The sequence below is a fragment of the Hypanus sabinus genome, chromosome 20, assembly GCF_030144855.1.
Source record: "Hypanus sabinus isolate sHypSab1 chromosome 20, sHypSab1.hap1, whole genome shotgun sequence".
Lineage (NCBI taxonomy): Eukaryota > Metazoa > Chordata > Chondrichthyes > Myliobatiformes > Dasyatidae > Hypanus > Hypanus sabinus.
The window spans coordinates 50,540,899-50,563,839 of NC_082725.1; positions in this window are offsets into that span (position 1 = coordinate 50,540,899).

The window sequence follows — 22,941 nt, forward strand, 5'->3', positions numbered from 1 at the left end:
TGTCAGCAATATGCACTCTTCAGAATCCGAGGCAGGATATATCTCAGCAACATGCACTCTTCAGAATCCGAGTCAGAATATATGTCAGCAACATGCACTCTTCAGAATCCGAGTCAGGATATATGTCAGCAACATGCACTCTTCAGAATCAGAGTCAGGATATATGTCAGCAACATGCACTCTTCAGAATCAGAGTCAGTATATATGTCAGCAACATGCACTCTTGAGATTCCGAGTCAGGATATATGTCAGCAACATGTACTCTTCAGAATCAGAGTCAGTATATATGTCTGCAACAAGCACTTTTCAGAATCAGAGTCAGGATATATGTCAGCAACATGCACGCATCAGAATCAAAGTCAGGATATATGTCAGCAACATGCACTCTTCATATTCCGAGTCAGGATATATGTCTGCAACAAGCACTTTTCAGAATAAGAGTCATGAAATATGTCAGCAACATGCACTCTTGAGATTCCGAGTCAGGATATATGTCAGCAACATGTACTCTTCAAAATCAGAGTCAGGATAGATGTCAGCAACATGAACTCTTCAGAATCCGAGTCAGAATATATGTCAGCAACATGCACTCTTCAGAATCCGAGTCAGGATATATGTCAGCAACATGCACTCTTCAGAATCAGAGTCAGGATATATGTCTGCAACAAGCACTTTTCAGAATCTGAGTCAGGATATATGTCAGCAACATGCACGCTTCAGAATCAGAGTCAGGATATACGTCAGCAGCATGAACTCTTCAGAATCAGAGTTAGGATATATGTCTGCAACAAGCACTTTTCAGAATCAGAGTTAGGATATACGTCAGCAACATGCACTCTTCAGAATCAGAATTAGGATATACGTCAGCAACATGCACGCTTCAGAATCAGAGTCAGGATATATGTCAGCAACTTGCACTCTTCAGAACCAGAGTCAGGATATATGTCAGCAACATGCACTCTTCAGAATCCGAGTCAGGATATATGTCAGCAACATGCACTCTTCAGAATCAGAGTCAAGATATACGTCACCAACATGCACTCTTCAGAGTCAGTGTCAGGATAAATTTCAGCAACATGCACTCTTCAGAATAAGAGTCAGGATATATGTCAGCAACTTGCACTCTTCAGAATCCGAGGCAGGATATAAGTCAGCAACATGCACTCTTCCGAATCCGAGTCAGAATATATGTCAGCAACATGCACTCTTCAGAATCAGAGTCAGGTTATATGTCAGCAACATGCACTCTTCAGAATCAGAGTCAGTATATATGTCAGCAACATGCACTCTTGAGATTCCGAGTCAGGATATATGTCAGCAACATGTACTCTTCCGAATCAGAGTCAGTATATATGTCTGCAACAAGCACTCTTCAGAATCAGAGTCAGGATATATGTCAGCTGCATGCACTCCTCAGAATCAGAGTCAGGATATACGTCAGCAACATGCACTCTTCAGAATCAGAGTGAGGATATATGTCAGCAACATGCACTCTTCAGAATCAGAGTCAGGATATATGTCAGCAACATGCACGCTTCAGAATCAGAGTCAGGATATACGTCAGCAGCATGCACTCTTCAGAATCAGAGTTCGGATATACGTCAGCAACATGCACTCTTCAGAATCAGAGTTAGGATATACGTCAGCAACATGCACTCTTCAGAATCAGAGTCAGGATATATGTCAGCAACATGAACTCTTCCGAATCAGAGTCAGTATATATGTCTGCAACAAGCACTTTTCAGAATCAGAGTCAGGATATACGTCAGCAACATGCACTCTTCAGAATCAGAGTCAGGATATGTCAGCAGCATGCACTCTTCTGAATCAGAGTCAGGATATACTTCAGCAACATGCACGCTTCAGAATCAGAGTCAGGATATATCTCAGCTGCATGCACTCTTCAGAATCAGAGTCAGGATATATATCATCAACTAGCACTCTTCAGAACCAGAGTCAGGATATATGTCAACAGCATTCACTCTTCAGAATCCGAGTCAGGATATATGTCAGCAACATGCACTCTTCAGAATCCGAGTCAGGATATATGTCAGCAACATGCACTCTTCAGAATCAGAGTCAAGATATACGTCACCAACATGCACTCTTCAGAGTCAGTGTCAGGATAAATTTCAGCAACATGCACTCTTCAGAATCAGAGTCAGGACATATGTCAGCAACATATACTCTTAAGAATCCGAGTCAGGATATATATGTCAGCAACATGCACTCTTCTGAATTAGAGTCAAGATATACGTCACCAACATGCACTCTTCCGAATCAGAGTCAGGATATATGTCAGCAACATGCACTCCTCAGAATCAGAGTCAGTATATATGTCAGCAACATGCACTCTTGAGATTCCGAGTCAGGATATATGTCAGCAACATGTACTCTTCAGAATCAGAGGCAGGATATATGTCAGCAACATGCACTTTTCAGAATCAGAGGCAGGATATACGTCAGCAACATGCACTCTTCAGAATCAGAGTGAGGATATATGTCAGCAACATGCACTCTTCAGAATCAGAGTGAGGATATACGTCAGCAACATGCACTCTTCAGAATCAGAGTGAACATATACGTCAGCAACATGCACTCTTCAGAATCTGAGTCAGGATATATGTCAGCAACATGCACGCATCAGAATCAGAGTCAGGATATATGTCAGCAACATGCTCTCTTCAGAATCCGTGGCAGGATATATGTCAGCAACATGCACTCTTCAGAATCCGAGGCAGGATATATGTCAGCAACATGCACTCTTCCGAATCCGAGTCAGAATATACGTCCGCAACATGCACTCTTCCGAATCAGAGTCAGTATATATGTCTGCAACAAGCACTTTTCAGAATCAGAGTCAGGATATATGTCAGCAACATGCACTCTTCAGAATCAGAGTGAACATATACGTCAGCAACATGCACTCTTCAGAATCTGAGTCAGGATATATGTCAGCAACATGCACGCATCAGAATCAGAGTCAGGATATATGTCTGCAACAAGCACTTTTCAGAATCAGAGTCAGGATATATGCTAGCAACATGCACACTCCAGAATCAGAGTCAGGATATATGTCAGCAACATGCACGCATCAGAATCAGAGTCAGGATATATGTCAGCAACATGCACTCTTCATATTCCGAGTCAGGATATATGTCTGCAACAAGCACGTTTCAGAATAAGAGTCAGGATATATGTCAGCAATATGCACTCTTCAGAATCCGAGGCAGGATATATCTCAGCAACATGCACTCTTCAGAATCCGAGTCAGAATATATGTCAGCAACATGCACTCTTCAGAATCCGAGTCAGGATATATGTCAGCAACATGCACTCTTCAGAATCAGAGTCAGGATATATGTCAGCAACATGCACTCTTCAGAATCAGAGTCAGTATATATGTCAGCAACATGCACTCTTGAGATTCCGAGTCAGGATATATGTCAGCAACATGTACTCTTCAGAATCAGAGTCAGTATATATGTCTGCAACAAGCACTTTTCAGAATCAGAGTCAGGATATATGTCAGCAACATGCACGCATCAGAATCAAAGTCAGGATATATGTCAGCAACATGCACTCTTCATATTCCGAGTCAGGATATATGTCTGCAACAAGCACTTTTCAGAATAAGAGTCATGAAATATGTCAGCAACATGCACTCTTGAGATTCCGAGTCAGGATATATGTCAGCAACATGTACTCTTCAAAATCAGAGTCAGGATAGATGTCAGCAACATGAACTCTTCAGAATCCGAGTCAGAATATATGTCAGCAACATGCACTCTTCAGAATCCGAGTCAGGATATATGTCAGCAACATGCACTCTTCAGAATCAGAGTCAGGATATATGTCTGCAACAAGCACTTTTCAGAATCTGAGTCAGGATATATGTCAGCAACATGCACGCTTCAGAATCAGAGTCAGGATATACGTCAGCAGCATGAACTCTTCAGAATCAGAGTTAGGATATATGTCTGCAACAAGCACTTTTCAGAATCAGAGTTAGGATATACGTCAGCAACATGCACTCTTCAGAATCAGAGTTAGGATATACGTCAGCAACATGCACGCTTCAGAATCAGAGTCAGGATACATGTCAGCAACTTGCACTCTTCAGAACCAGAGTCAGGATATATGTCAGCAACATGCACTCTTCAGAATCCGAGTCAGGATATATGTCAGCAACATGCACTCTTCAGAATCAGAGTCAAGATATACGTCACCAACATGCACTCTTCAGAGTCAGTGTCAGGATAAATTTCAGCAACATGCACTCTTCAGAATAAGAGTCAGGATATATGTCAGCAACTTGCACTCTTCAGAATCCGAGGCAGGATATAAGTCAGCAACATGCACTCTTCCGAATCCGAGTCAGAATATATGTCAGCAACATGCACTCTTCAGAATCAGAGTCAGGTTATATGTCAGCAACATGCACTCTTCAGAATCAGAGTCAGTATATATGTCAGCAACATGCACTCTTGAGATTCCGAGTCAGGATATATGTCAGCAACATGTACTCTTCCGAATCAGAGTCAGTATATATGTCTGCAACAAGCACTCTTCAGAATCAGAGTCAGGATATATGTCAGCTGCATGCACTCCTCAGAATCAGAGTCAGGATATACGTCAGCAACATGCACTCTTCAGAATCAGAGTGAGGATATATGTCAGCAACATGCACTCTTCAGAATCAGAGTCAGGATATATGTCAGCAACATGCACGCTTCAGAATCAGAGTCAGGATATACGTCAGCAGCATGCACTCTTCAGAATCAGAGTTCGGATATACGTCAGCAACATGCACTCTTCAGAATCAGAGTTAGGATATACGTCAGCAACATGCACTCTTCAGAATCAGAGTCAGGATATATGTCAGCAACATGAACTCTTCCGAATCAGAGTCAGTATATATGTCTGCAACAAGCACTTTTCAGAATCAGAGTCAGGATATACGTCAGCAACATGCACTCTTCAGAATCAGAGTCAGGATATGTCAGCAGCATGCACTCTTCTGAATCAGAGTCAGGATATACGTCAGCAACATGCACACTTCAGAATCAGAGTCAGGATATATCTCAGCTGCATGCACTCTTCAGAATCAGAGTCAGGATATATGTCATCAACTTGCACTCTTCAGAACCAGAGTCAGGATATATGTCAACAGCATTCACTCTTCAGAATCCGAGTCAGGATATATGTCAGCAACATGTACTCTTCAGAATCCGAGTCAGGATATATGTCAGCAACATGCACTCTTCAGAATCAAAGTCAGGATATATGTCAACAGCATTCACTCTTCAGAATCCGAGTCAGGATATATCTCAGCTGCATGCACTCTTCAGAATCAGAGTCAGGATATATGTCAGCAACTTGCACTCTTCAGAATCAAAGTCAGGATATATGTCAACAGCATTCACTCTTCAGAATCCGAGTCAGGATATATGTCAGCAACATGCACTCTTCTGAATCAGAGACAAGATATACGTCACCAACATGCACTCTTCAGAGTCAGAGTCAGGATAAATGTCAGCAACATGCACTCTTCAGAATCAGATTCAGGAAATATGTCAGCAACATGCACTCTTCAGAATCAGAGTCAGGATATATGCTAGCAACATGCACTCTTCAGAGTCAGAGTCAGGATATATGCAGCAACATGAACTATTCATAATCAGAGTCAGGAAATATGTCAGCAACATGCACTCTTGAGATTCCGAGTCAGGATATATGTCAGCAACATGTACTCTTCAAAATCAGAGTCAGGATAGATGTCAGCAACATGAACTCTTCAGAATCCGAGTCAGAATATATGTCAGCAACATGCACTCTTCAGAATCCGAGTCAGGATATATGTCAGCAACATGCACTCTTCAGAATCAGAGTCAGGATATATGTCTGCAACAAGCACTTTTCAGAATCTGAGTCAGGATATATGTCAGCAACATGCACGCTTCAGAATCAGAGTCAGGATATACGTCAGCAGCATGAACTCTTCAGAATCAGAGTTAGGATATACGTCAGCAACATGCACTCTTCAGAATCACAGTTAGGATATACGTCAGCAACATGCACTCTTCAGAATCAGAGTCAGGATATATGTCAGCAACATGAACTCTTCCGAATCAGAGTCAGTATATATGTCTGCAACAAGCACTTTTCAGAATCAGAGTCAGGATATACGTCAGCAACATGCACTCTTCAGAATCAGAGTCAGGATATGTCAGCAGCATGCACTCTTCTGAATCAGAGTCAGGATATACGTCAGCAGCATGAACTCTTCAGAATCAGAGTTAGGATATACGTCAGCAACATGCACTCTTCAGAATCACAGTTAGGATATACGTCAGCAACATGCACTCTTCAGAATCAGAGTCAGGATATATGTCAGCAACATGAACTCTTCCGAATCAGAGTCAGTATATATGTCTGCAACAAGCACTTTTCAGAATCAGAGTCAGGATATACGTCAGCAGCATGCACTCTTCAGAATCCGAGTCAGGATATATGTCAGCAACATGTACTCTTCAAAATCAGAGTCAGGATAGATGTCAGCAACATGAACTCTTCAGAATCCGAGTCAGAATATATGTCAGCAACATGCACTCTTCAGAATCCGAGTCAGGATATATGTCAGCAACATGCACTCTTCAGAATCAGAGTCAGGATATATGTCTGCAACAAGCACTTTTCAGAATCTGAGTCAGGATATATGTCAGCAACATGCACGCTTCAGAATCAGAGTCAGGATATACGTCAGCAGCATGAACTCTTCAGAATCAGAGTTAGGATATACGTCAGCAACATGCACTCTTCAGAATCACAGTTAGGATATACGTCAGCAACATGCACTCTTCAGAATCAGAGTCAGGATATATGTCAGCAACATGAACTCTTCCGAATCAGAGTCAGTATATATGTCTGCAACAAGCACTTTTCAGAATCAGAGTCAGGATATACGTCAGCAACATGCACTCTTCAGAATCAGAGTCAGGATATGTCAGCAGCATGCACTCTTCTGAATCAGAGTCAGGATATACGTCAGCAGCATGAACTCTTCAGAATCAGAGTTAGGATATACGTCAGCAACATGCACTCTTCAGAATCACAGTTAGGATATACGTCAGCAACATGCACTCTTCAGAATCAGAGTCAGGATATATGTCAGCAACATGAACTCTTCCGAATCAGAGTCAGTATATATGTCTGCAACAAGCACTTTTCAGAATCAGAGTCAGGATATACGTCAGCAGCATGCACTCTTCAGAATCAGAGTCAGGATATATGTCAGCAACATGAACTCTTCCGAATCAGAGTCAGTATATATGTCTGCAACAAGCACTTTTCAGAATCAGAGTCAGGATATACGTCAGCAACATGCACTCTTCAGAATCAGAGTCAGGATATGTCAGCAGCATGCACTCTTCTGAATCAGAGTCAGGATATACGTCAGCAACATGCACGCTTCAGAATCAGAGTCAGGATATATCTCAGCTGCATGCACTCTTCAGAATCAGAGTCAGGATATATATCATCAACTTGCACTCTTCAGAACCAGAGTCAGGATATATGTCAACAGCATTCACTCTTCAGAATCCGAGTCAGGATATATGTCAGCAACATGTACTCTTCAGAATCCGAGTCAGGATATATGTCAGCAACATGCACTCTTCAGAATCAAAGTCAGGATATATGTCAACAGCATTCACTCTTCAGAATCCGAGTCAGGATATATCTCAGCTGCATGCACTCTTCAGAATCAGAGTCAGGATATATGTCAGCAACTTGCACTCTTCAGAATCAAAGTCAGGATATATGTCAACAGCATTCACTCTTCAGAATCCGAGTCAGGATATATGTCAGCAACATGCACTCTTCTGAATCAGAGTCAAGATATACGTCACCAACATGCACTCTACAGAGTCAGAGTCAGGATAAATGTCAGCAACATGCACTCTTCAGAATCAGATTCAGGAAATATGTCAACAACATGCACTCTTCAGAATCAGAGTCAGGATATATGCTAGCAACATGCACTCTTCAGAGTCAGAGTCAGGATATATGCAGCAACATGAACTATTCATAATCAGAGTCAGGAAATATGTCAGCAACATGCACTCTTGAGATTCCGAGTCAGGATATATGTCAGCAACATGTACTCTTCAAAATCAGAGTCAGGATAGATGTCAGCAACATGAACTCTTCAGAATCCGAGTCAGAATATATGTCAGCAACATGCACTCTTCAGAATCCGAGTCAGGATATATGTCAGCAACATGCACTCTTCAGAATCAGAGTCAGGATATATGTCTGCAACAAGCACTTTTCAGAATCTGAGTCAGGATATATGTCAGCAACATGCACGCTTCAGAATCAGAGTCAGGATATACGTCAGCAGCATGAACTCTTCAGAATCAGAGTTAGGATATATGTCTGCAACAAGCACTTTTCAGAATCAGAGTTAGGATATACGTCAGCAACATGCACTCTTCAGAATCAGAGTTAGGATATACGTCAGCAACATGCACGCTTCAGAATCAGAGTCAGGATATATGTCAGCAACTTGCACTCTTCAGAACCAGAGTCAGGATATATGTCAGCAACATGCACTCTTCAGAATCCGAGTCAGGATATATGTCAGCAACATGCACTCTTCAGAATCAGAGTCAAGATATACGTCACCAACATGCACTCTTCAGAGTCAGTGTCAGGATAAATTTCAGCAACATGCACTCTTCAGAATAAGAGTCAGGATATATGTCAGCAACTTGCACTCTTCAGAATCCGAGGCAGGATATAAGTCAGCAACATGCACTCTTCCGAATCCGAGTCAGAATATATGTCAGCAACATGCACTCTTCAGAATCAGAGTCAGGTTATATGTCAGCAACATGCACTCTTCAGAATCAGAGTCAGTATATATGTCAGCAACATGCACTCTTGAGATTCCGAGTCAGGATATATGTCAGCAACATGTACTCTTCCGAATCAGAGTCAGTATATATGTCTGCAACAAGCACTCTTCAGAATCAGAGTCAGGATATATGTCAGCTGCATGCACTCCTCAGAATCAGAGTCAGGATATACGTCAGCAACATGCACTCTTCAGAATCAGAGTGAGGATATATGTCAGCAACATGCACTCTTCAGAATCAGAGTCAGGATATATGTCAGCAACATGCACGCTTCAGAATCAGAGTCAGGATATACGTCAGCAGCATGCACTCTTCAGAATCAGAGTTCGGATATACGTCAGCAACATGCACTCTTCAGAATCATAGTTAGGATATACGTCAGCAACATGCACTCTTCAGAATCAGAGTCAGGATATATGTCAGCAACATGAACTCTTCCGAATCAGAGTCAGTATATATGTCTGCAACAAGCACTTTTCAGAATCAGAGTCAGGATATACGTCAGCAACATGCACTCTTCAGAATCAGAGTCAGGATATGTCAGCAGCATGCACTCTTCTGAATCAGAGTCAGGATATACGTCAGCAACATGCACACTTCAGAATCAGAGTCAGGATATATCTCAGCTGCATGCACTCTTCAGAATCAGAGTCAGGATATATGTCATCAACTTGCACTCTTCAGAACCAGAGTCAGGATATATGTCAACAGCATTCACTCTTCAGAATCCGAGTCAGGATATATGTCAGCAACATGCACTCTTCAGAATCAAAGTCAGGATATATGTCAACAGCATTCACTCTTCAGAATCCGAGTCAGGATATATCTCAGCTGCATGCACTCTTCAGAATCAGAGTCAAGATATACGTCACCAACATGCACTCTTCAGAGTCAGAGTCAGGATAAATGTCAGCAACATGCACTCTTCAGAATCAGATTCAGGAAATATGTCAGCAACATGCACTCTTCAGAATCAGAGTCAGGATATATGCTAGCAACATGCACTCTTCAGAGTCAGAGTCAGGATATATGCAGCAACATGAACTATTCATAATCAGAGTCAGGAAATATGTCAGCAACATGCACTCTTGAGATTCCGAGTCAGGATATATGTCAGCAACATGTACTCTTCAAAATCAGAGTCAGGATAGATGTCAGCAACATGAACTCTTCAGAATCCGAGTCAGAATATATGTCAGCAACATGCACTCTTCAGAATCCGAGTCAGGATATATGTCAGCAACATGCACTCTTCAGAATCAGAGTCAGGATATCTGTCTGCAACAAGCACGCTTCAGAATCAGAGTCAGGATATACGTCAGCAGCATGAACTCTTCAGAATCAGAGTTAGGATATACGTCAGCAACATGCACTCTTCAGAATCACAGTTAGGATATACGTCAGCAACATGCACTCTTCAGAATCAGAGTCAGGATATATGTCAGCAACATGAACTCTTCCGAATCAGAGTCAGTATATATGTCTGCAACAAGCACTTTTCAGAATCAGAGTCAGGATATACGTCAGCAACATGCACTCTTCAGAATCAGAGTCAGGATATGTCAGCAGCATGCACTCTTCTGAATCAGAGTCAGGATATACGTCAGCAGCATGAACTCTTCAGAATCAGAGTTAGGATATACGTCAGCAACATGCACTCTTCAGAATCACAGTTAGGATATACGTCAGCAACATGCACTCTTCAGAATCAGAGTCAGGATATATGTCAGCAACATGAACTCTTCCGAATCAGAGTCAGTATATATGTCTGCAACAAGCACTTTTCAGAATCAGAGTTAGGATATACGTCAGCAACATGCACTCTTCAGAATCAGAGTTAGGATATACGTCAGCAACATGCACGCTTCAGAATCAGAGTTAGGATATACGTCAGCAACATGCACTCTTCAGAATCCGAGTCAGGATATATGTCAGCAACATGCACTCTTCAGAATCAGAGTCAAGATATACGTCACCAACATGCACTCTTCAGAATCAGAGTTAGGATATACGTCAGCAACATGCACTCTTCAGAATCAGAGTTAGGATATATGTCAGCAACATGCACTCTTCAGAATCAGAGTCAAGATATACGTCACCAACATGCACTCTTCAGAGTCAGTGTCAGGATAAATTTCAGCAACATGAACTCTTCAGAATCAGAGTTAGGATATACGTCAGCAACATGCACTCTTCAGAATCACAGTTAGGATATACGTCAGCAACATGCACTCTTCAGAATCAGAGTCAGGATATATGTCAGCAACATGAACTCTTCCGAATCAGAGTCAGTATATATGTCTGCAACAAGCACTTTTCAGAATCAGAGTTAGGATATACGTCAGCAACATGCACTCTTCAGAATCAGAGTTAGGATATACGTCAGCAACATGCACTCTTCAGAATCCGAGTCAGGATATATGTCAGCAACATGCACTCTTCAGAATCAGAGTCAAGATATACGTCACCAACATGCACTCTTCAGAGTCAGTGTCAGGATAAATTTCAGCAACATGCACTCTTCAGAATAAGAGTCAGGATATATGTCAGCAACATGCACTCTTCAGAATCCGAGGCAGGATATAAGTCAGCAACATGCACTCTTCCGAATCCGAGTCAGAATATATGTCAGCAACATGCACTCTTCAGAATCCGAGTCAGGATATATGTCAGCAACATGCACTCTTCAGAATCAGAGTCAGGTTATATGTCAGCAACATGCACTCTTCAGAATCAGAGTCAGTATATATGTCAGCAACATGCACTCTTGAGATTCCGAGTCAGGATATATGTCAGCAACATGTACTCTTCCGAATCAGAGTCAGTATATATGTCTGCAACAAGCACTCTTCAGAATCAGAGTCAGGATATATGTCAGCTGCATGCACTCTTCAGAATCAGAGTCAGGATATACGTCAGCAACATGCACTCTTCAGAATCAGAGTGAGGATATACGTCAGCAACATGCACTCTTCAGAATCAGAGTCAGGATATATGTCAGCAACATGAACTCTTCCGAATCAGAGTCAGTATATATGTCTGCAACAAGCACTTTTCAGAATCAGAGTCAGGATATACGTCAGCAACATGCACTCTTCAGAATCAGAGTCAGGATATGTCAGCAGCATGCACTCTTCTGAATCAGAGTCAGGATATACGTCAGCAGCATGAACTCTTCAGAATCAGAGTTAGGATATACGTCAGCAACATGCACTCTTCAGAATCACAGTTAGGATATACGTCAGCAACATGCACTCTTCAGAATCAGAGTCAGGATATATGTCAGCAACATGAACTCTTCCGAATCAGAGTCAGTATATATGTCTGCAACAAGCACTTTTCAGAATCAGAGTTAGGATATACGTCAGCAACATGCACTCTTCAGAATCAGAGTTAGGATATACGTCAGCAACATGCACGCTTCAGAATCAGAGTTAGGATATACGTCAGCAACATGCACTCTTCAGAATCCGAGTCAGGATATATGTCAGCAACATGCACTCTTCAGAATCAGAGTCAAGATATACGTCACCAACATGCACTCTTCAGAGTCAGTGTCAGGATAAATTTCAGCAACATGCACTCTTCAGAATAAGAGTCAGGATATATGTCAGCAACATGCACTCTTCAGAATCCGAGGCAGGATATAAGTCAGCAAACATGCACTCTTCCAAATCCGAGTCAGAATATATGTCAGCAACATGCACTCTTCAGAATCCGAGTCAGGATATATGTCAGCAACATGCACTCTTCAGAATCAGAGTCAGGTTATATGTCAGCAACATGCACTCTTCAGAATCAGAGTCAGTATATATGTCAGCAACATGCACTCTTGAGATTCCGAGTCAGGATATATGTCAGCAACATGTACTCTTCCGAATCAGAGTCAGTATATATGTCTGCAACAAGCACTCTTCAGAATCAGAGTCAGGATATATGTCAGCTGCATGCACTCTTCAGAATCAGAGTCAGGATATACGTCAGCAACATGCACTCTTCAGAATCAGAGTGAGGATATATGTCAGCAACATGCACTCTTCAGAATCAGAGTCAGGATATATGTCAGCAACATGCACGCTTCAGAATCAGAGTCAGGATATACGTCAGCAGCATGCACTCTTCAGAATCAGAGTTCGGATATACGTCAGCAACATGCACTCTTCAGAATCAGAGTTAGGATATACGTCAGCAAAATGCACTCTTCAGAATCAGAGTCAGGATATATGTCAGCAACATGAACTCTTCCGAATCAGAGTCAGTATATATGTCTGCAACAAGCACTTTTCAGAATCAGAGTCAGGATATACGTCAGCAACATGCACTCTTCAGAATCAGAGTCAGGATATGTCAGCAGCATGCACTCTTCTGAATCGGAGTCAGGATATACGTCAGCAACATGCACGCTTCAGAATCAGAGTCAGGATATATCTCAGCTGCATGCACTCTTCAGAATCAGAGTCAGGATATATGTCATCAACTTGCACTCTTCAGAACCAGAGTCAGGATATATGTCAACAGCATTCACTCTTCAGAATCCGAGTCAGGATATATGTCAGCAACATGTACTCTTCAGAATCCGAGTCAGGATATATGTCAGCAACATGCACTCTTCAGAATCAAAGTCAGGATATATGTCAACAGCATTCACTCTTCAGAATCCGAGTCAGGATATATCTCAGCTGCATGCACTCTTCAGAATCAGAGTCAGGATATATGTCAGCAACTTGCACTCTTCAGAATCAAAGTCAGGATATATGTCAACAGCATTCACTCTTCAGAATCCGAGTCAGGATATATGTCAGCAACATGCACTCTTCTGAATCAGAGTCAAGATATACGTCACCAACATGCACTCTTCAGAGTCAGAGTCAGGATAAATGTCAGCAACATGCACTCTTCAGAATCAGATTCAGGAAATATGTCAGCAACATGCACTCTTCAGAATCAGAGTCAGGATATATGCTAGCAACATGCACTCTTCAGAGTCAGAGTCAGGATATATGCAGCAACATGAACTATTCATAATCAGAGTCAGGAAATATGTCAGCAACATGCACTCTTGAGATTCCGAGTCAGGATATATGTCAGCAACATGTACTCTTCAAAATCAGAGTCAGGATAGATGTCAGCAACATGAACTCTTCAGAATCCGAGTCAGAATATATGTCAGCAACATGCACTCTTCAGAATCCGAGTCAGGATATATGTCAGCAACATGCACTCTTCAGAATCAGAGTCAGGATATATGTCTGCAACAAGCACTTTTCAGAATCTGAGTCAGGATATATGTCAGCAACATGCACGCTTCAGAATCAGAGTCAGGCTATACGTCAGCAGCATGAACTCTTCAGAATCAGAGTTAGGATATACGTCAGCAACATGCACTCTTCAGAATCACAGTTAGGATATACGTCAGCAACATGCACTCTTCAGAATCAGAGTCAGGATATATGTCAGCAACATGAACTCTTCCGAATCAGAGTCAGTATATATGTCTGCAACAAGCACTTTTCAGAAACAGAGTTAGGATATACGTCAGCAACATGCACTCTTCAGAATCAGAGTTAGGATATACGTCAGCAACATGCACGCTTCAGAATCAGAGTCAGGATATATGTCAGCAACTTGCACTCTTCAGAACCAGAGTTAGGATATATGTCAGCAACATGCACTCTTCCGAATCAGAGTCAGGATATATGTCAGCAACATGCACTCTTCAGAATCAGAGTCAGGATCTCTGTCAGCAATATGCACGCTTCAGAATCCGAGTCAGGATATATGTCAGCAACATGCACGCTTCAGAATCAGAGTCAGGATATACGTCAGCAGCATGCACTCTTCAGAATCAGAGTTAGGATATACGTCAGCAACATGCACTCTTCAGAATCAGAGTTAGGATATACGTCAGCAACATGCACTCTTCAGAATCAGAGTAAGGATATATGTCAGCAACATGCACGCTTCAGAATCTGAGTCAGGATATATGTCAGCAACATGCACTCTTCAGAATCTGAGTCAGGATATATGTCAGCAACATGCACGCTTCAGAATCAGAGTCAGGATATACGTCAGCAGCATGCACTCTTCAGAATCAGAGTTAGGATATACGTCAGCAACATGCACTCTTCAGAATCAGAGTTAGGATATACGTCAGCAACATGCACTCTTCAGAATCAGAGTCAGGATATATGTCAGCAACATGAACTCTTCAGAATCAGAGTCAGTATATATGTCTGCAACAAGCACTTTTCAGAATCAGAGTCAGGATATACGTCAGCAGCATGCACTCTTCAGTATCAGAGTTAGGATATACGTCAGCAACATGCACGCTTCAGAATCAGAGTCAGGATATATGTCAGCTGCATGCACTCTTCAGAATCAGAATCAGGATATATGTCAGCAACTTGCACTCTTCAGAATCAGAGTCAGGATATATGTCAGCAACATGCACTCTTCAGAATCAGAGTCAGGATATATGTCAGCAACATGCACTCTTCAGAATCTGAGTCAGGATATATGTCAGCAACATGCACGCTTCAGAATCAGAGTCAGGATATACGTCAGCAGCATGCACTCTTCAGAATCAGAGTTAGGATATACGTCAGAAACATGCACTCTTCAGAATCAGAGTTAGGATATACGTCAGCAACATGCACTCTTCAGAATCAGAGTCAGGATATATGTCAGCAACATGAACTCTTCATAATCAGAGTCAGTATATATGTCTGCAACAAGCACTTTTCAGAATCAGAGTCAGGATATACGTCAGCAGCATGCACTCTTCAGAATCAGAGTTAGGATATACGTCAGCAACATGCACTCTTCAGAATCAGAGTCAGGATATATGTCAGCAGCATGCACTCTTCTGAATCAGAGTCAGGATATACGTCAGCAACATGCACGCTTCAGAATCAGAGTCAGGATATATGTCAGCTGCATGCACTCTTCAGAATCAGAGTCAGGATATATGTCAGCAACTTGCACTCTTCAGAATCAGAGTCAGGATATATGTCAGCAACATGCACTCTTCAGAATCAGAGTCAGGATATATGTCAGCAACATGCACTCTTCAGAATCAGAGTCAGGATATATGTCAGCAACATGCACTCTTCAGAACCAGAGTCAGGATATATGTCAGCAACATGCACTCTTCAGAATCCGAGTCAGGATATATGTCAGCAACATGCACTCTTCAGAATCAGAGTCAAGATATACGTCACCAACATGCACTCTTCAGAGTCAGTGTCAGGATAAATGTCAGCAACATGCACTCTTCAGAATCAGAGTCAGGACATATGTCAGCAACATATACTCTTAAGAATCCGAGTCAGGATATATATGTCAGCAACATGCACTCTTCTGAATCAGAGTCAAGATATACGTCACCAACATGCACTCTTCCGAATCAGAGTCAGGATATATGTCAGCAACTTGCACTCTTCAGAATCAGAGTCAGGATATATGTCAGCAACATGCACTCTTCAGAATCAGAGTCAGGATATATGTCAGCAACATGCACTCTTGAGATTCCGAGTCAGGATATATGTCAGCAAAATGTACTCTTCAGAATCAGAGTCAGTATATATGTCTGCAACAAGCACTTTTCAGAATCAGAGTCAGGATATATGTCAGCAACATGCACTCTTCAGAATCAGAGTCAGGATATATGTCAGCAACATGCACTCTTCAGAATCTGAGTCAGGATATATGTCAGCAACATGCACGCTTCAGAATCAGAGTCAGGATATACGTCAGCAGCATGCACGCTTCAGAATCAGAGTTAGGATATACGTCAGCAACATGCACTCTTCAGAATCAGAGTTAGGATATACGTCAGCAACATGCACTCTTCAGAATCAGAGTCAGGATATATGTCAGCAACATGAACTCTTCAGAATCAGAGTCAGTATATATGTCTGCAACAAGCACTTTTCAGAATCAGAGTCAGGATATACGTCAGCAGCATGCACTCTTCAGAATCAGAGTTAGGATATACGTCAGCAACATGCACTCTTCAGAATCAGAGTCAGGATATATGTCAGCATCATGCACTCTTCTGAATCAGAGAGGATATATGTCAGCAGCATGCACTCTTCTGAATCAGAGTCAGGATATATGTCAGCAACATGCACGCTTCAGAATCAGAGTCAGGATATATGTCAGCTGCATGCACTCTTCAGAATCAGAGTCAGGATATATGTCAGCAACTTGCACTCTTCAGAATCAGAGTCAGGATATATGTCAGCAACATGCACTCTTCAGAATCAGAGTCAGGATATATGTCAGCAACATGCACTCTTCAGAACCAGAGTCAGGATATATGTCAGCAACATGCACTCTTCAGAATCCGAGTCAGGATATATGTCAGCAACATGCACGCTTCAGAATCAGAGTCAGGATATATGTCAGCAACATGCACTCTTCAGAATCAGAGTCAAGATATACGTCACCAACATGCACTCTTCAGAGTCAGTGTCAGGATAAATGTCAGCAACATGCACTCTTCAGAATCAGAGTCAGGACATATGTCAGCAACATATACTCTTAAGAATCCGAGTCAGGATATATATGTCAGCAACATGCACTCTTCTGAATCAGAGTCAAGATATACGTCACCAACATGCACTCTTCCGAATCAGAGTCAGGATATATGTCAGCAACATGCACTCTTCTGAATCAGAGAGGATATATGTCAGCAGCATGCACTCTTCTGAATCAGAGTCAGGATATATGTCAGCAACATGCACGCTTCAGAATCAGAGTCAGGATATATGTCAGCTGCATGCACTCTTCAGAATCAGAGTCAGGATATATGTCAGCAACTTGCACTCTTCAGAATCAGAGTCAGGATATATGTCAGCAACATGCACTCTTCAGAATCAGAGTCAGGATATATGTCAGCAACATGCACTCTTCAGAACCAGAGTCAGGATATATGTCAGCAACATGCACTCTTCAGAATCCGAGTCAGGATATATGTCAGCAACATGCACGCTTCAGAATCAGAGTCAGGATATATGTCAGCAACATGCACTCTTCAGAATCAGAGTCAAGATATACGTCACCAACATGCACTCTTCAGAGTCAGTGTCAGGATAAATGTCAGCAACATGCACTCTTCAGAATCAGAGTCAGGACATATGTCAGCAACATATACTCTTAAGAATCCGAGTCAGGATATATATGTCAGCAACATGCACTCTTCTGAATCAGAGTCAAGATATACGTCACCAACATGCACTCTTCCGAATCAGAGTCAGGATATATGTCAGCAACATGCACTCTTCAGAATCAGAGTCAGGATATATGTCAGCAACATGCACTCTTCAGAATCAGAGTCAGGGTATATGTCAGCAACATGCACTCTTGAGATTCCGAGTCAGGATATATGTCAGCAACATGTACTCTTCAGAATCAGAGTCAGTATATATGTCTGCAACAAGCACTTTTCAGAATCAGAGTCAGGATATATGTCAGCAACATGCACGCATCAGAATCAGAGTCAGGATATATGACAGCAACATGCACTCTTCATATTCCGAGTCAGGATATATGTCTGCAACAAGCACTTTTCAGAATAAGAGTCAGGATATATGTCAGCAACATGCACTCCTCAGAATCCGAGGCAGGATATATGTCAGCAACATGCACTCTTCCGAATCCGAGGCAGGATATATGTCAGCAACATGCACTCTTCCGAATCCGAGTCAGAATATATGTCCGCAACATGCACTCTTCCGAATCAGAGTCAGTATATATGTCTGCAAGAAGCACTTTTCAGAATCAGAGTCAGGATATATGTCAGCAACATGCACGCATCAGAATCAGAGTCAGGATATATGTCAGCAACATGCACTCTTCATATTCCGAGTCAGGATATATGTCTGCAACAAGCACTTTTCAGAATAAGAGTCAGGATATATGTCAGCAACATGCACTCTTCAGAATCCGAGGCAGGATATATGTCAGCAACATGCACTCTTCCGAATCCGAGTCAGAATATATGTCAGCAACATGCACTCTTCAGAATCCGAGTCAGGATATATGTCAGCAACATGCACTCTTCAGAATCAGAGTCAGGATATATGTCAGCAACATGCACTCTTCAGAATCAGAGTCAGTATATATGTCAGCAACATGCACTCTTGAGATTCCGAGTTAGGATATATGTCAGCAACATGTACTCTTCCGAATCAGAGTCAGTATATATGTCTGCAACAAGCACTTTTCAGAATCGGAGTCAGGATATATGTCAGCAACATGCACTCTTCAGAATCAGAGTGAGGATATATGTCAGCAATATGCACTCTTCAGAATCTGAGTCAGGATATACGTCAGCAACATGCACTCTTCAGAATCAGAGTGAGGATATATGTCAGCAACATGCACTCTTCAGAATCTGAGTCAGGATATATGTCAGCAACATGCACGCTTCAGAATCAGAGTCAGGATATACGTCAGCAGCATGCACTCTTCAGAATCAGAGTTAGGATATACGTCAGCAACATGCACTCTTCAGAATCAGAGTCAGGATATATGTCAGCAACTTGCACTCTTCAGAATCAAAGTCAGGATATATGTCAACAGCATTCACTCTTCAGAATCCGAGTCAGGATATATGTCAGCAACATGCACTCTTCTGAATCAGAGTCAAGATATACGTCACCAACATGCACTCTTCAGAGTCAGAGTCAGGATAAATGTCAGCAACATGCACTCTTCAGAATCAGATTCAGGAAATATGTCAGCAACATGCACTCTTCAGAATCAGAGTCAGGATATATGCTAGCAACATGCACTCTTCAGAGTCAGAGTCAGGATATATGCAGCAACATGAACTATTCATAATCAGAGTCAGGAAATATGTCAGCAACATGCACTCTTGAGATTCCGAGTCAGGATATATGTCAGCAACATGTACTCTTCAAAATCAGAGTCAGGATAGATGTCAGCAACATGAACTCTTCAGAATCCGAGTCAGAATATATGTCAGCAACATGCACTCTTCAGAAACCGAGTCAGGATATATGTCAGCAACATGCACTCTTCAGAATCAGAGTCAGGATATATGTCTGCAACAAGCACTTTTCAGAATCTGAGTCAGGATATATGTCAGCAACATGCACGCTTCAGAATCAAAGTCAGGCTATACGTCAGCAGCATGAACTCTTCAGAATCAGAGTTAGGATATACGTCAGCAACATGCACTCTTCAGAATCACAGTTAGGATATACGTCAGCAACATGCACTCTTCAGAATCAGAGTCAGGATATATGTCAGCAACATGAACTCTTCCGAATCAGAGTCAGTATATATGTCTGCAACAAGCACTTTTCAGAAACAGAGTTAGGATATACGTCAGCAACATGCACTCTTCAGAATCAGAGTTAGGATATACGTCAGCAACATGCACGCTTCAGAATCAGAGTCAGGATATATGTCAGCAACTTGCACTCTTCAGAACCAGAGTTAGGATATATGTCAGCAACATGCACTCTTCAGAATCCGAGTCAGGATATATGTCAGCAACATGCACGCTTCAGAATCAGAGTCAGGATATACGTCAGCAGCATGCACTCTTCAGAATCAGAGTTAGGATATACGTCAGCAACATGCACTCTTCAGAATCAGAGTTAGGATATACGTCAGCAACATGCACTCTTCAGAATCAGAGTAAGGATATATGTCAGCAACATGCACTCTTCAGAATCTGAGTCAGGATATATGTCAGCAACATGCATTCTTCAGAATCTGAGTCAGGATATATGTCAGCAACATGCACGCTTCAGAATCAGAGTCAGGATATACGTCAGCAGCATGCACTCTTCAGAATCAGAGTTAGGATATACGTCAGCAACATGCACTCTTCAGAATCAGAGTTAGGATATACGTCAGCAACATGCACTCTTCAGAATCAGAGTCAGGATATATGTCAGCAACATGAACTCTTCAGAATCAGAGTCAGTATATATGTCTGCAACAAGCACTTTTCAGAATCAGAGTCAGGATATACGTCAGCAGCATGCACTCTTCAGAATCAGAGTTAGGATATACGTCAGCAACATGCACTCTTCAGAATCAGAGTCAGGATATATGTCAGCTGCATGCACTCTACTGAGTCAGAGACAGGATATACGTCAGCAACATGCACGCTTCAGAATCAGAGTCAGGATATATGTCAGCTGCATGCACTCTTCAGAATCAGAGTCAGGATATATGTCAGCAACTTGCACTCTTCAGAATCAGAGTCAGGATATATGTCAGCAACATGCACTCTTCAGAATCAGAGTCAGGATATATGTCAGCAACATGCACTCTTCAGAATCTGAGTCAGGATATATGTCAGCAACATGCACGCTTCAGAATCAGAGTCAGGATATACGTCAGCAGCATGCACTCTTCAGAATCAGAGTTAGGATATACGTCAGCAACATGCACTCTTCAGAATCAGAGTTAGGATATACGTCAGCAACATGCACTCTTCAGAATCAGAGTCAGGATATATGTCAGCAACATGAACTCTTCAGAATCAGAGTCAGTATATATGTCTGCAACAAGCACTTTTCAGAATCAGAGTCAGGATATACGTCAGCAGCATGCACTCTTCAGAATCAGAGTTAGGATATACGTCAGCAACATGCACTCTTCAGAATCAGAGTCAGGATATATGTCAGCATCATGCACTCTTCTGAATCAGAGTCAGGATATATGTCAGCAGCATGCACTCTTCTGAATCAGAGTCAGGATATACGTCAGCAACATGCACGCTTCAGAATCAGAGTCAGGATATATGTCAGCTGCATGCTCTCTTCAGAATCAGAGTCAGGATATATGTCAGCAACTTGCACTCTTCAGAATCAGAGTCAGGATATATGTCAGCAACATGCACTCTTCAGAATCAGAGTCAGGATATATGTCAGCAACATGCACTCTTCAGAATCAGAGTCAGGATATATGTCAGCAACATGCACTCTTCAGAACCAGAGTCAGGATATATGTCAGCAACATGCACTCTTCAGAATCCGAGTCAGGATATATGTCAGCAACATGCACTCTTCAGAATCAGTGTCAAGATATACGTCACCAACATGCACTCTTCAGAGTCAGTGTCAGGATAAATGTCAGCAACATGCACTCTTCAGAATCAGAGTCAGGACATATGTCAGCAACATATACTCTTAAGAATCCGAGTCAGGATTTATATGTCAGCAACATGCACTCTTCTGAATCAGAGTCAAGATATACGTCACCAACATGCACTCTTCCGAATCAGAGTCAGGATATATGTCAGCAACATGCACTCTTCAGAATCAGAGTCAGGATATATGTCAGCAACATGCACTCTTCAGAATCAGAGTCAGGATATATGTCAGCAACATGCACTCTTGAGATTCCGAGTCAGGATATATGTCAGCAAAATGTACTCTTCAGAATCAGAGTCAGTATATATGTCTGCAACAAGCACTTTTCAGAATCAGAGTCAGGATATATGTCAGCAACATGCACTCTTCAGAATCAGAGTCAGGATATATGTCAGCAACATGCACTCTTCAGAATCTGAGTCAGGATATATGTCAGCAACATGCACGCTTCAGAATCAGAGTCAGGATATACGTCAGCAGCATGCACGCTTCAGAATCAGAGTTAGGATATACGTCAGCAACATGCACTCTTCAGAATCAGAGTTAGGATATACGTCAGCAACATGCACTCTTCAGAATCAGAGTCAGGATATATGTCAGCAACATGAACTCTTCAGAATCAGAGTCAGCATATATGTCTGCAACAAGCACTTTTCAGAATCAGAGTCAGGATATACGTCAGCAGCATGCACTCTTCAGAATCAGAGTTAGGATATACGTCAGCAACATGCACTCTTCAGAATCAGAGTCAGGATATATGTCAGCATCATGCACTCTTCTGAATCAGAGTCAGGATATATGTCAGCAGCATGCACTCTTCTGAATCAGAGTCAGGATATACGTCAGCAACATGCACGCTTCAGAATCAGAGTCAGGAT